Here is a 15,214-nt window from a genome sequence, read left to right as displayed (position 1 = left end):
TTTTTAAAAAAGCATAAGTGGACTTCTGCTTTAATCTATGATGGAGTAATAGGGGCCACATTTACCCTACCACTGGAAACAATTAGAAACTGTACAAAATGTATGAAACACCTGTTTTCTGATGTTGGACTAGAGGTAGTACAGGACTGTGATCCCTAAGGGAAGAGAGGCAAATGAGGTGAGCTCTATCATCACTTAGGCTTTTACCTGGAAGTACATTTTGGATCAAGTAAAGTATGCATATTATAAACCCCAGAGCAACCACACGCACACACAAAAAAACAAAAAACCCAAAGACAAAAACCCAGAGAGCTATAGCTAATAAATCAGTATTGGAGATCAATTGGAGTACTAAAAATACTCAGTACAAAATTAGACAAGCAAAAAGAGAAAAATGACAGGACAAAATATGAAGATGGTAGACTTAAGCCCAACCATATTAATAATTGTTATCAAATATAAAGGTTCTAAACACCCCAATTATAAGGTAGAGATAGACCAACTGGATTAAAAAGCAAAACCCAACTATGCACTTTCTAGAGGGAATCTAAATATAAATACACAGGTAGATGAAAAGTAAAAGGATGGAAAAGTAATACCATGCAAACACCAATCATAAAAAAGCTAGCATGGGCTTCCCTGGTGGCGCAGTGGTTGGGAGTCTGCCTGCCGGTGCAGGGGACATGGGTTTGAGTCCTGGTCTGGGAGGATCCCACATGCCATGGAGCAACTAAGCCCGTGAGCCACAACTACTGAGCCTGTGCTTCTGGAGCCTGTGCTCCGGAACGGGAGAGGCCGTGATAGTGAGAGGCCCGCGCAGCGCGATGAAGAGTGGCCCCCACTCACCGCAACTGGAGAAAGCCCTCGCACAGAAACGAAGACCCAACACAGCAAAAATAAACAAATAAATAAGCTAGCATGACTACATTAATATCAAAGGGTGTCTTAGAACAAGAAATTTCATATGGGATAAAGAAGGTCATTTCATAGTAGTTGAGAGTACAATTCATCAGGAGGACATAAACATTCTAAATGTGTGTACATCCAATAACAGAGCTTCAAAATACATGGCAACAAAAATTAATAAAGAAATTAACAAACCCACTATTATTGTTAGAGATTTCAACATTCCTTCTTCAGTAACTAACAGGACAAACAGACAATATCAGTAGGGATATGGAAGATATTAATAATACTATCAACAAACATGACCTAATTGACATTTATAGAACACTCTAGCCAACAATAGCATTAGGCCATATTATGAGTCATAGAACAAGTCTCAATAAATGTAAAACAATTAAAATCATACAGAGTATGTTTTCTAATAAGAATGAAATTAAATTAAAAATCAGTAACAGATATTTGGTAAAAACAGTGCACCTTTAAATAACGTAATGGTCAAATTAGAAATCATAAAGGAAACTTTAAAATATTTTGAATAAAGGTGAAGAAAGTGTTCAGAATTCATGGGATACAGCTAAGGCAGTGCTCAGAAGATAATTAATAGCTTAGAAAAGAAGAAAGTTCTCCACAGTGACTGAGGCTTTTACCTTAAGAAGCTAGGAGAAGGGGAGCAATTTGAGTCCAAAGGAAGTAGAAGGAAGGAAAAAATAAAGATCAGAAAACAGAAAAATAGAGGGCTTCCCTCATGGCGCAGTGGTTAAGAATCCGCCTGCCAATGCAGGGGACACGGGTTTGAGCCCTGGTCTGGGAAGATCCCACATGCCGTGGAGCAACTAAGCCCATGCGCCACAACAACTGAGCCTGTGCTCTGGAGTCTGTGAGCCACAACTACTGAGCCCATGTGCTGCAACTACTGAAGTCCACGCTCCTGGAGCCTGTGCTCGGCAACAAGAGAAGCCACTGCAGTGAGAAGCCTGCACACTGCAATGCTCGCTTCAACTAGAGAAAGCCCGTGCGCAGCAATGAAGACCCAAGGCAGCCAAAAATTAAAAAAAAAAAAAGAAAAATAGAGAAAATCAATGAAATGAAAGATTTAGGTTTTTTAAATCAATAAAGTTGACAACATCTAAATAGATCAAGGAAAAAAAGACATAAATTATCAGTATCTGGGAAAAGATAAAACACTACTAAAATCCTACATTAATTAAGGGGATAATAAAAAGATATTATGAATAACTGCAAATACATTTGAAAACTTAGATGAAATGGAAAAATTCCTTGCAAGACACAATTTTCCAATAGTGACTCAAGAAGAAACATTTCTGAATATCCATATGTCAATAAAAGTGATTAAAGTCATATTAAGACATGTTTTCATGAAGAAAATCCCTAGGCCCAGATGGTATTATTGGTGAATTATGTCAAACATTTAAGGAAGCGATAATACCAATCCTTTAGCCCTGAAGAACTTTCAGAAAATAGAATTGGATAGTATACTTTCCAGTTCATTTTATGAGGCTGATATTAAACCAGACAAAGACACTACAAAAAAAAATTATAAACCAATATCCATCAGGAACAGGGAAAAATCCTTAAACTATTAGCAAAATGAATGCAGCAATATACTAACAGGTAAATATGTCATGATTCAGTAGGGCTTATCCCAGGAATGCAAGGTTAATTTAACATTTAAATATCAATAATTGGGGGCTTCCCTGGTGGTGCAGTGGTTAAGAATCCACCTGCCAGTGCAGGGGACATGGGTTTGATCCCTGCTCCAGGAAGATCCCACATGCCGCAGAGCAACTAAGCCTGTGCACCACAACTACTGAGCCTGGCTCTAGAGCCCGCGAGCCACAACTACAGAGCCTGTGTGCTGCAACTACTGAAGCCCACACACCTAGAGCCTGTGCTCCGCAACGGGAAGCCACTGCAATAAGAAGACTGCACACCACAACAAAGAGTAGCCCCCACTTGCTGCAACTAGAGAAAGCCCATGCACAGCAACGAAGACCCAACAGATCCAAAAATAAATAAAATAAATTTTTTAAAAAAATCAATAAGTGTAATTTACAACATTAAAAGTGAAGATATATCTTTATAGATATGCATTGAAAGCCTTTGGCAAAATTCAACACCCATTTATGAAAACCTTCCAGTAAACTATGAGTGCCAGGGAACTTCTTCAACTTGATAAAGGCCTTCCATGAAAACCTACATCTTTTTTTTTTTTTTTTCAGTTTTTAAAATATTTTTAAATTTATTTTTAATTAATTTTTATTGGAGGATAGTTGCTTCACAATGTTGTGTTAGCTTCTACTGCACAGCAGAATGAATCAGCCATATACATACACATATCCCCTCCCTTTTGGATCTCCCTCCCATTTAGGACACCACAGTACATTAAGTAGAGTTCCCTGTGCTATACAGTATGTTTCCCTCAGTTGTCTATCTTATGCACAATATCAGTAGTGTATATGTGTCAATCCCAACTCCCCAATCCCTCCCATCTGAAAACCTACATCTTATTCTTAACAGTGAAAGACTATTTTCCCTCTAAGATGTAAGGATGTCTGCTTTCACCACTTTTTTGTTCACCACTTATTTTTTAATATTTTTGCGAAGGTCCTAGCCAGGGCGATAAGGCAAAACATACAGATTGGCAAAGAAGAAGTAAAATAATATTTATTTGCAGATGACATGATTGGGTATGTGGAAAATCCTAAAATTCTACAGAAAAGCTACTAGAACTAATAAGTAGGTTGGCAAGTTCACAGGATAAGGTCAATATATAAAAATTCTTTTTCTCTATACCAGCAATGAACAATTGGAAATGCAATTTAAAAAATACTACTTACTATAATAGCATAAAAAACACCTGAGGTGGGGGCAGTTGTGTGTATGTGTGGGTGGGGGGCATATGGGAACTCTCTGTACTTGGATTTTGCCATGAACCTAAAACTGCTCTAAAAAATAAAGTTTATTTTTAAAAAAACACATGTGAAGTACTTGGGGACATAGCTTACAAGATTTATGTGAGACTTGTACACTAAAAAGTACAAAACATTGCTAAGATAAATGAAAGGAGACCTAAATAAATGGAGAGGTATGCCATGTTCATGAATTGGAAGACTTAATATTGTTAAGATATCAGTTTCTCCAAATTGACCTGTAGATTCAATGCAATCACAGTCAAGCTGATTCTAAAATTTATAGGGTAATGCAGAAGACCTAGAATGGCCAAAACAATTTTGAAAAGAGCAAAGTTAGAAGGAAGTCTTACACTACTTAATTTGAAGACGTACTATAAAGTTACAGTTATCAAGACATTCTAGGTATTGGCATAAGGATAGATATATGGGTCAATAGAAGATAATAGAGTCCAGATATAGACCCAAACACATATAGGCAATTAATTTTTGACAAAGCGTCTGAGGTATTTCAATGGGGAAAAGGAAAATCTTTTCAAGTACTGGATCAACTGGATAGCTATATGGAAATAAAGAATCTTATCCCTTACCTCACACCATGCACAAAAAGTAACTGAAATGGATCCAGACCTAAACAGAAAAGCTAAAATTATAAAGCTTTTAGAAGAGAAAAATTTCACAACTTTGGAGTAGGCAAGGATTTCTTCAGTAGGACACAAAAAACACAACTGAAAAGAAAATTGAAATTTAACTTCACCAAGATTTAAAGAACCCGGGTGAACTAGCCCAAGAAAGAAGCAAATATAATTATAGAGATGATGAAAGGAGCTCCTAAGATATGGCTGTGCAGCAGAACTAGAGTCATCCAGTCTAGATTGGAGCAGAAAGGCTCTGGGAAAGATGAGTTCAAGGGATTGATAAACTTTTGATGTGTTTAAGTAGAAGGAGTGGAGATGACCAGGATGGAGAGTTCGGTGATAGATTAGTGGAAGATGCATAGAAAGTAAGAAAAGTAATAAGACCAGTATTAATTCTTGTTACTATTTGTATAAGGAGGAAAGAGAAAGCATACTGCAGGGCTTGCCTGTAATAGCATTACAGATGATAATAATGTAAACATTGAATATTAATCTAATTAGAAATGATATTGAAAGGATGGAAGAGGGAAAATGTGGAGTGTCACAGGTATGTGGTGGTTTCCAGTAGTGGTAAAAGAGACTTAAGTCCTTATCTTCTGTAAGCATATTAGTTGAATATAGAGTGGGAAGGGCAGGGAAGGGAATGAAGAGGGTGGCTGTTTTTCATAATAAGTCTTGTAGAGTTTTTTGTGTTGTTGAACTATGTGCATATGAACATGATTTGAAGCCTGGTACTGCCACTTACTAGCTGTGTAACCTTGGCAAGTCACTTAACCTCTCTGTTGCTTGGTTACATATTTTGCTGCAAATTGGTGTAATAATGTGCTTTCCTCAGAAAGCTGTTTTTAGAGTGAACTAATTTAATCTATGTAAAATACTTGGACTAGTGTCCAGTACAAAGTAAGTGCTGTGAGTTACTGTTATAATTATGTATAGGCATTACTTTGAAAAGTATTAAAATGAAAATAAAAACAAAAATTGTGCGAATCTTAAAAGGTTTTACCTAATATTGGTGGCCTTTATGTATTTACCTAATATTGGTGGTCTCTATGTCTTTATGTCCCATTAAATCAATAACCCTGTAAGGAATATATTTTATTATTCTCTATTAAAAATTTATTTATTTATTTAGGCCATGCCAGGTCTTAGTTGTGGCATCAGACCCATAGTTGCGGCACGTGGGATTTAGTTCCCTGACCAGGGATTAGAACCCGGGCCCCCTGCATTGGGAGCACAGAGTCTTACCCACTGGACCACCAGGGAAGTCCCTAGTCTCCATTTTTAAATAAGTTGAGGCTCAGGGAAGTTAAACACCTGCCCAAGATCAACCAGCTAGTTATTGCCAATTCCCTTAATGTCAGGATTTCAGTTGGGCCAATCTGGCCACAGATCCTAGCCTTTTCCCATTTGCCTCCTATGCTCATGGTTTACTGAATGTTTCACAGCCCAAGCTAGATCATAAGCTCCTGTGGGAAGTGAGGGAGTGAGCAGGGTGTAGTCCTACATGCCTAGTGGAGAAATTGCACAGGGCATCATGGAAGACACTCAGTGAGTAGTTCCTGATGGGAAGGCCTGGCCCATGGTAAGTACTGAACAAATATTTGTTGAATGAATGAATGAGTGTGCAGGGTTCTGAAGCCCTGGGAAGATGTTAAGATGCTCCCCAGGAATGCAGGCTGAGGCGGGTGGGGAGTGAGGAAACAGCTTCAGGGAGACTCTAAAAGCTCCACGCTGCTTTTCAGGCCTGTCCACCCCCATCCCAGGGCCTGGAGCTGAACAAGCTGAAGACTGAGTGTGACTGCATTTACCCAGCCAGTGAATTCCATATATTCCTAAAAAATTAACCCAGAAACCTTCACAGATCCTCATATTAATGCTAACTTATTTCTGCCCCCCACCCCAAATGGCCCAGAACCCTACTTGTGTAGATATCCTTGCTTCTGTCACCAACATGAGCAAGCTGGCTTTCTTGGTGTGTCACTTTCCACAAAACAACTCAAGGCTTTAATCACAGAGAAAACAAAGTTGTGATAGGTGTGTTTGCTGGTTTTATTGAGTTGAACCTCACAGAAATGGGTTAGAAAGATCTTAAGTACTAGTACTCTCCCACTTAGTGAATATTCCTTTTCTGTCCTAGAGGCCTTACCCTGAGAAACTTCTTTTATTTTTAAAGCTGTACATATTTTAAATTTATTTATTTATTTATTTACTTTTGGCTGTGTTGGGTCTTCGTTGCTGTCGCGGGCTTTCTCTAGTTGCGGTGCGCGGGCTTCTCATTGCGGTGGCTTCTCTTGTGAGCACAGGCTCTAGGCACACAGGCTTCAGTAGTTGTGGCACGTGGGCTCCAGGTGCGCAGGCTTCAGTAGTTGTGGCGCACGGGCTTAGTTGCTCTGAGGCATGTGGGATCTTCCTGGACCAGGGATCGAACCCCTGGCCCCTGCACTGGCAGGCGGATTCTTAACCACTGCGCCACCAGGGAAGTCCCGCCTGAGAAACTTCTAATGCAACTGAGTTGCTTTCCCAAACTCTAGAAAGCCAAGGGCTGCTCGGTGGCCCCATGATCTTTTACCTCTACTCAAGCTTGGAGGAGGCTTCAAACAAAAATTTCTGAGCCTTAAAACCAAATTGTTCTGACTCAAAACCAAACCCAGTCCACAAGTTCAGCTCTCCTGTGACAATGACCCTTGTTCTGCAACGGAAGTGGGGGCGGAGGTGGAGGAATCTCAGTTTAGCTCACCCAGACAGGGTGGCTGCCCTGATACCAGGTGGGTTTTGATCGAAAGAGTCCTGTTTTGAGTTCCTCTCTCTCTTCAAAGCTCATCGGGCTTTTTTGTTGCCATAGACTAGGAGTTTGAGACCTTGTTTCTAGCAATCAAGACTAGGAGTTTGAGACCTCGTTTCTAGCAATCACTCTGCTAAAAGTCGCTTGAACTCTTGTCAGGTAACCACTCTGGGTCTTAGTTTGTGCTTTTTTACGGTAAGGGATTTAGACCAGCCCAGTGATTTTCAAACTCTTTCCCCTAGTTGCAAGACTCTTTGTACAAAGGAAATCTGTCTGGATGCCCAATATGGAAAAGAGGTAGAACTGCTTGACTTGAAAGTGGACTGTCTCCCCCATTATGTGGCCATACTGAATGTGGTTTTAAAATTGTTTTAATTTTTTTCCCCAAAGATGGATAATATGTTAATAGGACAATGGGAGAAAAACAAGAAAGAGGTAATGATGTGGGAGGGAGGGAGTTAACAGATCATTGGCTATGCTTCCATATAAAAAATGGATATAAAAGGTTTTTTTTTTATAATTTTATTTTTGGACATTAGATTTTTTTCATTCAATAGACAGCCTCAAGCATACAGATTTTTCCTTTATTGAATTAGTGACTTATGATAAATTTCCAGGCATGGACACAAATGGTAATGACTATGGATAAATGTTAATATTTCACAAGGGGCTATTTACCACAAACATATGAGTACAGTGGTTTCCCACAACTTGCTGCCAATGAACAATAGCATTTTATAAATTTATTTATTTATTTTTGGCTGCATTGGGTCTTCATTACTGCACGCGGGCTTTCTCTAGTTGCAGAGAGCGGGAGCTACTCTTTGTTGCGGTGCATGGGCTCTAAGTGTGGGCTTCAGTAGTTGTGGCACATGGGCTCAGTAGTTGTGGCTCGTGGGCTCCAGAGTGCAGGCTCAGTAGTTATGGCGCACGGGCCTAGTTGCTCTGTGGCATGTGGGATCTTCCTGGACCAGGGCTCGAACCCGTGTCCCCTGCATTGGCAGGCGGATTCTTAACCACTGTGCCACCAGGGAAGTCCCGATAAAAGGCATTATAGAAGATATTAGTACATGGTTTCTCTGAAATGTCTTACAAATTATGACATGAAATTATATTGTTGTACGTATGCCAACTCAAAAGAATAACATTATAGTACCTTAAATGGACACTGTCTTGGCTGTATGACCGTAGTAAGTCAGGATGGTCACCCAGGGACCTGGCTTTTCCTGCTCATCTAAATGATAACAGCTTTCATTACTACAACACTTCATTTTATGCTATCTTATTTCTGTGATAGGCCCTGTGAGCTTGGTTGGGTCAAGGGTCACCCAGAAAAAAGCCAGCTTCCACTTTCTTTAATTATGCAAACTAGAGCTAGGTGACTGAGATCTTGCCTTTGGTCTGCAAGACATAGGGAGTTTTGCAAGCCCTAGGGGAGTGCAGAATTTCCTGAAGATGTTGCAAGGTGGCTGGCTTTCTTCTGAAGTCATGCAGTATTTTCCTTTGCTTTAGTTATGACTGCACGGGTGCTGAGAAGCAAACTGAAAACTAGCACCTTGGAGCGGGCTTTTCTCCACAGGCCCCCCAGAGGCGAGGCCAGCTCATTTAGAGGGAAGGGCTTGGTGCCACTGCTTCCAGCTAAAGTACTGTGATCCAATTCCACCTCCTGGTTCCTTCACTGGTAATCAGTTTTCCGAAACACAAGTATTTTTGCTGAAGGTAGGAGACACAAAGCTTGAAAATTTAGAGAAGAGAGCTAGATGGCTGAGATGTTACAAAAGTTCCTATTTTGCTAGTTTAATTTGGAAAAGGACACACGAATTCCCAAAGAAAACGAGCTTTAGTGCAGAAGAACAAATTTCATCAGGTATTTCATCAGCAATCACACTGGGCATCCCTATACAGTCATTGCCCCGTATCTCTTAGCTCCAGGTTGTGCTGCAGTGAGAGGAGAACCTGGACATCAGAGGACCCGGGAGCCAGTCCCAACCTCACTCAGGCTTTTCTAGGCACATTTCAGATGAAAGTCACCCCTGCTCCCTACCCCACCCTCAGCCCAGCAGAGGTGGCCTTCCAGATATCCTTCTTCTTTTTCTGCCAGGGCTTATAATGTAAAGCTATTAAACATTTTCAAACTTCACAATGGTATCACCTTGAGTCCAGGTAAATCTTTAAAGAATTGACCCTATTCCCTAATGAGCAGGAAGATTACCTGGCTTTTGGACATGACCATAAGCAGAAGATGCTAAATAATACCTTAAAGAGACTCCACTAAATATACTAAGCCTGATGGGGATTTTAAGTGTTTGAGAATCTGAAGGGAATGGAATTATTCAAAGGACAAGATTTAAAAAAAGGTCACCATTCTCTGAATATAACAGCATATGAGTTCCTGAAGTATTTAAATAGAAAGTGAAACTGAATCATACTGTTTACTTTTCAGAGTAAAAGCTATTGAGAATTCAAATCTTCTTCCCTGAAAGAGCAACAGGGTTTTTGTAAAATATTTCTTCCCATTCTTTGAAATTTGGAGTTTATATTAAAACCTGGGGGTTATGCTTTATTGAAGGCAACACTTTACTTCAATAATGAAGAATGCCACGTGGTCAGGGAGTGGTGTCCTGGAGAGAAGACAGTGTAGGCTCTGAGGTAGCAGAGCACATGACTGAACCACAGATTGGGTCAGACACCAGAGGCCTAGGGAAGCAGCTGCTTAATCTTGTATAGGTTGAGAGCTTAGTAAATGGCAATATCAGTGTTTAGAGGGATCTCACGATACCTTTGAGAGTTAGCTTAGGTGAGCTGGAGCTCAGTGTATATCAAGGGCCTAGAGAGTTTTTATAGGAAAAGTTAGGGAAAGAGTGGATACATAAGGGGAAAAAAAGGATCTTTCTCAAGAAAATTAATTTTGTAGGTTTTTCATTTGTAGGGTGGTTTGGTCACTTTCCCTCCTATGTGCTTGAAAATACATTACTGCCCCAATAAATTTCTAGTGCATTTAGCCTGCTCCAAACCCCAGTTAACCCCCTCTTCTTAATCAGAGTTTTCTCCAAATTCGGATATCTGTGTCTTGAAAAGAACACACCCTGGGTCTTACCTGCCTCTGGGACTTTCTTCTTGAAGCTGCCCCTGCCTGGGCCATTCCTCCCCCTTCCTATCTCTCTGACTTCTATCTCCACTTCATAGCTCCCCATCCATCCTTCCATGCCTTCCCTAATGTCCCCTCCTATCTCTGACCACCACAGCATACCCTGTGCTTTTTAGGTGGTATGAGCATATAATTTAATGTCTAAATTAGAATACTTTTGGAAGTAAAAGGGGGTACTTGTAATTAATAATGATGCAGAGCTTACAGTTATATACTAGGGACAGTCTCAGGCAAACCAGGATGGATGCTCCGTTTCAGGGCATTTACTGTAGTCTTGCCTCTCCCATAGGCAGGCTGAAGATTCTGAGGGCAATGACTGTCTTATCTTTGCATCCCTTCTCATGTCCAGTTAGTAGTGTGTGTGTGTGTGTGTGTGTGTGTGTGTGTATATATATATATATATATATATATATATTTAATTTATTTATTTTTGGCTGCGTTGGGTCTTCGTTGCTGCATGCGGGCTTTCTCTAGTTGTGGTGAATGGGCGTTACTCTTTGTTGTGGTGCGTGGGCTTCTCATTGTGGTGGCTTCTCGTTGCGGAGCACGGGCTCTAGGTGCATGGGCTTCAGTAGTTGTGGCATGCGGGCTCAGTAGTTGTGGCTTGTGGGCTCTAGAGTGCAGGCTCAGTAGTTGTGGCGCATGGGCTTAGTTGCTCCTTGGCATGGGGGTCTTCCTGGTCCAGGGCTTGAACCCTTGTCCCCTGCATTAGCAGGCGGATTCTTAACCACTGTGCCACCAGGGAAGCCCAGTTAGTATACTTTTTAAAGAATAAACTTTTTATTTTGAAATAATTTTAGATTTACAGAAAGTGGCAAATGTAGTACAGAGTTCCGTATATCCCTCACCCAATTTCCCCCCATCGTTTACATTTTGCATTTCCATGATACATTTGTTAAAACTAAGAAACTGCATTGGTTTATTACTGTTAATTAAACTTGAGACTTTATTTGGATTTCACCAGTTTTTCCATTAATGTCCTCTTTCTGTTCTGGTCCAGACCAGGATACCATACTGCATTTGGTTTACATGTCTCCCCTAGTCTGTGACAATTTTTCAGCCTTCCCTTTTCATGACAGTCTTGATGGGTACTGGCAAAGTTTCCTGCAGAAATGTCCCCCAAACTTGATTTGTCTGTTTTCTCATGGTTAGACTGACGTTATGGGTTTGGGGGAAATACACCACAGAGGTGAAGTGCCCTTTTCATCATACGTATCAGGCGACACACATTACGCACATGACATCACTGGGGATGTGAACCTTCATCACTTGGGGAATGTGTTTTTCCTTTCCCTATTCTGTTCACTGGGAACAAGCCACTAAGTTTAATCTCCTCTCAAAGGGTGGAAGAACCTCTAACTCTACCTTCTGGAAGGGATAGTATCTACATATATTTTTATTCATTTATTTATTTCAAAACTGATTATTTTCTGGCAACCTTATCTCTGTTTTCTGTTTAACAGCCTGTGGAAGAACAGCTTAAGACCACCCAGTGGTTTTTCCCACCCATTCAGTGTCCTGAGCAGTGGGAGCTGCAGGCCAGCCTTCAGTGGCAGGCTGAGCACTCCAGTGTTCTGCAGATAGGCACAAAGGGCACTTGCTTGCCTTCAGGCCAGCCTGTAACCTCAGGTTGAGCAGCAGTAAAGTCAGAAGCTGAAGCAGTTCATTCGCTTGGAAATCCTCCACAGTCACAGCCTTTTTAGCATACCCTGCTCTTCCTTTTCAGTCCTTTCAGGATCTCTGTATAAGTAGAATCACACATGATCTCTCATGGGTGTTCATAGAAGCCTGCACAGAACTTCCTGGACCAGCCTCCACCACATCAGACCCACTGAGTGAGCTTCCTTGTCACTGCAGGGGATGACAGTGTCCACATAGCAAAAAGGGAGACTCTTGATGGTAGACAGGTTAACATAGAGGCTGTTTGTCAGCCCTGGGGTGATATCCACCAGAAGAACGAGGCTTCTGGAAGGCTGTCTGGATCTGATTAGGGAAGATTCCAGGGGTGAAGCACCAAGCAACAGGAGTCGTTCCAGTGGCAGCAGCAAACTTCAGCAGAGGCTGCTGGCCAGTGTCCCTGGAGAATGACACTGACATCAACCAGGTTTTTCATGGCAACAATGGCATGAACTGCCAGTGGAAGCTTCTCCTGAGTCCTCTTTAGATTTATGATATAGATGCCGTCAGTTTTCCTTTGGTAGATGAAATGTTCCACTTGGAACTCAAGGTTGGTCCCACCTAAGTGGGTTCCCGCTGCAAGTAATTTGAGGACATCCTCCTTTTTCATTTGCAGGACATCAAGAACTGTGGACGTCATGAAAATTCCCCTTTGTTACAGGAACGGAGGACAATGCCATATGGATCCCTTTCTGGGTAGTGCAGAAGGGCTCTACATATATCACTTGGAGTGCTTCTGTAAGGAAGGTGTGTCTCTTCTACCTCATTTATTTTTCAATCACTTATATCAGTATGTGTATTTATTTTATACTTTGGGTCATAATTCCGTACTATATTGTTATTTATTTTATTGCTGAAATTGTCACGGCCTTGGCCAGTGGGTGCTTTCAGGTTGGTTCCTGTGTCCCTTTGACATAGTTCATTTTGGTTTATGAGCACTTGCTTAAACTTATGGTACTATAAGGTGCTCCAGACTTGTATTTTCTCTGCCCCAGCCCTAGAACTAGCTATTTTCCCAGGATCTCTGTTCCTTTTATGACATTTAGTTCCTTTAATGACATTTAGAAATCAAGATCTAGCACAGTTCTCTGAGCTAAACTGAAGTCCGCTCAAGTCCTTCCAAGTTAACATAAACCTGGCAGGAGTGTGAGGGAGGCAGATGCAGCACCCAGAAAAGCTGCTGGCCCCACAGTGACCTTGTGGCAGAAGCAGTAGTGGTCCACTTGGGCATCAGTCCATTTGGCTTCCTAATGTTTCTAGTGAGCTACTGGCCCTTCACCTGAGGTCCTAGACCTGCAGGGTGTGGAAGATAACTAAAGAGGTGTTTCTGGGCACAGGGAGGGGAGCAGTGGGATACTGCAGCTTCTTCCCCTCTTTTTCCTGGAGAGTTGTCACTAATAGGTCAGAGGGAGGGGCCCTGTCATCTATGATTTTTTAAAAATTTATTATTAATTTAAAAAATTGAGGCATATATATTTGTTTTGCAATTTGAGGTTTATTTGAATTAACACTCTTATAAAAATAGTGTAGTTGTGTTTAAATGCATAGAAAAATGTGTTCATAAACCATAGTATTCCAGTGGAGTCATAATTGATTATTTTGCAGAGTATAAAGTTCTCATAAATAATAGAGAGAGCAAATTAAATTTAGAAATGTGAAATGTTAATTCACTTTATTTTTAATTGTAGTTTATTTATAATATTGGTTTCAGGTGTACAACATATTGATGCAATATTTTTATAGATTAATTATACTCCATTTAAAGTTATAAAATAATGGCTATATTTCCCTGTGCTGTACAATATGTCCTTGTAGCTTATTTTATACATAGTAGTAGTTTGTACCAGTTAATCCTCTGCCATTACCTTGCTCCTCCTGCCTTCCCTCTCCCCACTGGTAACCACTAATTTGTTCTCTATATCTGTGGGTCTGTTTCTTTTGTTATATACATTTGTTTTATTTTTTAGATTCCACATGTGATAACATATAGTATTTGTATTTCTCTGACTTATTTCACTAAGCATAATACTCTATAGGTCCATCCACTTTATTACAAATTGAAGAATTTCATTGTATTTTATGGATGAGTAATATTCCATTGTATATATACACACCATACCTTTTTTATGCGTTCGTCTGTTGATGAACACTTAGGTTGCTTGGCTATTGTAAATAATGCTCCTATGAACATTGGGGTGCGTGTGTCTTTTCAAATTAGTGTTTTCATTCTCCTCGGATATATACTCAGGAGTGGAATTACAGGATCCTATGGCATTTCTATTTTCAGTTTTTTGGGAAACCTCCATACTGTTTTCCATAGCGGCTGCATCAATTTACATTCCCACCAACAATGTACAAGGGTTCCCTTTTCTCAACGTCCTTACCAACATTTGTTATTTGTAGACTTTTTGATGATAGCCATTCTGACAGGTGTGAGGTGATACCTTATTGTGGTTTTGGTTTGCATTTCTCTGATTATTAATGATGTTGAGTATCCTTTCATGTGCCTGTCGGCCATCTGTATGTCTCTGTAAAAATGTCTCTTCAGAGCCTCTGCCCATTTTAAAATAATTTTTTTTTTTTTTTGCTACTGAGTTGTATGATGACTTAATATATTTTGGATATTAATCCCATATCTGATATATGATTTGCAAATATTTTCTCCCATTCAGTATGTTGTCCTTTCATTTTGTTGATCGTTTCCTTTATTGTGCCAAAGCTTTTAAGTTTAGTTAGGTCCCATTTGTTTATTTTTGCTTTTGTTTCCTTTGCCTTATGAGACACATCCAAAAAAATAATTGCTATGATTTATGTCAGAGTGTCTATCTATGATTTCTTCTAGGAGTTTTATGGTTTCAGGTCTTACATTTAGGACTTTAACCCATGTTGAGCTTATTTTTGTATATGGTGTGAGAAAATGTTCTAATTTCATTCTTTTACATGTAGCTGTCCAGTTTTCCCAGCACCATTTATTGAAGACATTGTCTTTTCTCCATTGTATATTCTTGCCTCCTTTGTTGCAGATTAATTGAACATAGGTATGTAGGTTTATTCCTGGGATCTCTATGCTGTTCCATTGATCTATGTGTCTTTTTCTGTGCCAGTACCATACTGTGTTTTTCTTTTTTTAACG

General features: G+C 40.2%; 1 long non-coding RNA gene across 1 annotated transcript in view; it reads left to right on the top strand.

The window, feature by feature from the left end:
- The window catches only part of LOC307177336, a 56,418-nt gene that overhangs the window by 19,778 nt on the left and 21,426 nt on the right, over positions 1-15,214 (top strand). Inside the window, exon 4 of the long non-coding RNA XR_013825024.1 lies at positions 12,698-12,828. This is a non-coding gene — a long non-coding RNA (uncharacterized lncRNA). The remainder of the gene's footprint in view (positions 1-12,697; positions 12,829-15,214) is intronic.

Source organism: Stenella coeruleoalba (assembly GCF_951394435.1).
Source record: "Stenella coeruleoalba genome assembly, chromosome: 1".
Classification (NCBI taxonomy): Eukaryota; Metazoa; Chordata; class Mammalia; order Artiodactyla; family Delphinidae; genus Stenella; species Stenella coeruleoalba.
Note: the sequence above shows the minus strand (reverse complement) of the source record. Positions and strands in the feature narration are given on the sequence as shown.